Source organism: Dromiciops gliroides, chromosome 1 (genome assembly GCF_019393635.1).
Source record: "Dromiciops gliroides isolate mDroGli1 chromosome 1, mDroGli1.pri, whole genome shotgun sequence".
NCBI classification, from domain to species: domain Eukaryota; kingdom Metazoa; phylum Chordata; class Mammalia; order Microbiotheria; family Microbiotheriidae; genus Dromiciops; species Dromiciops gliroides.
In genome coordinates, this window is record NC_057861.1 from 453741208 (window position 1) to 453743293 (window position 2086).

The 2086-nt window shown below is 37.1% G+C and overlaps 1 pseudogene; it reads right to left on the minus strand.

The window, feature by feature from the left end:
• Nucleotides 1-1246: 1246 nt before the first annotated feature.
• Nucleotides 1247-1630, minus strand: LOC122750301 (annotated as a pseudogene).
• Nucleotides 1631-2086: the final 456 nt, after the last annotated feature.

Sequence of the window (2086 nt, forward strand, 5' to 3'; positions counted from 1 at the left end):
GTTGATTGTTGATTATTGTATGATTTTGAATATATACAGAGGAAACATACCATTGGAGGTGAGCCTTTAAGACAATATTTAAGACTACTTATTTTAATAATATTTTAAGTATCTATTTAATAAAAATATTTTTAAAATAGAATTTCTATAAATTCAAGCCCTTACAGCAATGAAAGATCAGATGATTTTCCTGTCATCATATAATTACTATATGTTAGAGACAGGACTTGAGCCCAGGATCTTCCTTATTTAAAAAATGACCCTCTGTTCACCACATCATGCTTCCTCTCCTTTTTTCCCTATATTTTGGCAGATATCTTTAATATATATTTTTTTAAATTTTAAACATTTTAATTCAAAGTTTTGAGTTCCCTTACTCTCCTTTTAAGGTTAATGGACAGTGAGATGTGTTTTTGTATTATCTGGATCTTTTGGTCAATTTTGTGACTGTACCAATATGGTTTGTTGCAAAATGTTAGTTGAGAAAGCTGCATATTCTATTTTCATGCCATCATCAAAGATGTCCAGTCTACATGTGTAGAAATACACATGTACAGATGGAAAAGCAGGAATATGGGCCAGTACTTATTGCTGTTTTCTCCACTGCTTTTTTTTACACAGTCATTAATAATGAAATCTGATAGGGAATAAAATAATCTAGGTTATTCGAGTTTATTTTCAACCATCTTCCCTCTAAATTTATGGCTAGGAACATTATGCATTTCTCACCATTACTAATTTAAACAAGGTTTTTAAAGCATGTTAAAATGCATAAACTTATTTTTCTTAATATATGTCCAATCAGTGATGGTTCTACAAGTAAGCAGGAGAGGTACCTATCTATGCAACATGATTAAAAGTTTTGATACAAAGTTAGTAAAAGAACAGATTCATCTCCTTGCGATGTTTAGATGCTCGAATGGAATGAGATATTCTAGAGCTGAGAAAAGGCCATCATACTTGCCCATCAATGGAAACAAGCACACCACTTCTGCTGGAATGGCCATCATGGAGTTGTAAATGTCATTACTAATGATCTCTTAATTGTCATATGCAATGGCCTTTTCTCAATCTCAGTGTCTGCTCATTCCAGTTCATTCTCTGCTCAAGTGTTAAAGTGATATTCCTTTTTTCCCCCTTGGATTCAACAGGGTTTTATTTCATACAAAATACCATACGGAGGCAAACCAAACTCAAAAGACTGACCATGAGACCCAAGACTAGCTTTAACTCATGCAACAGGACATCAAGTTGTCAAGTAGCAAACAAAAGTGATAATCTTGAGGAAGAAGGTGCTTTTTCTAATGCCCATTTGAAACTTCCACTCTCTATTGTCCAGCGGGCACACCTGCCTGGTTTTGAGCCATCAGGAAATGCAGTGGAAGTAAAAGGCCTGATTGCAGACTCCCCATGTGACAGTACATTCTTTGCAGGTGGCGTATGACCAGTTGGCTTGATATTCTATACAAAGGTCCATAATGTGGTTCCTGCAGATGGCACAGTTGTCAACCACAATATCTCAGGCCCATAGGGCCACCACATTCCACTTTTTCACTTCAAAGTGCTTTTTGCTGGCACAGCTGTTGGTGCCACTGGGGGTGTCCACATCCATTGCTGCCACCATTTTGGAAAGTGAGTGCCCATCATGTGCTCACTGTGCCTCAAAAGTGATATTCTTAAAGTACAGGTCTAATTATATATCCCTACTAATGAATAAATTCCAGTGGTTCTCTATCAACTCCAGGATCAAAACAAAATCCTCTGTTTGTCTTAAAAGCCCTTTGTAACCTTCTCTCTCTACTCTTCTTCCCCCCACCCCTTTCCAATATTTTTACACCTTAAACTCTCCCACAGAGTTTATATTTGATCCTAGAGGTACTAGGGAGCCCCTAGATTTTATTGTATTGAGTGGTGATGTGGTCACATCTTTGCTTTAGGAAAATCACTTTGAAAGTTTGAGTGGAGGCTGAATCAGAGATCAGCCAGCAGGCTGCTGCAATAGTCCAGCCATGAAGTGATGCACCAGGGAGATAGCAGTTCCATACAGAGAGAAGAGGAAATATATAAGAAATGTTACAAAGGCAAC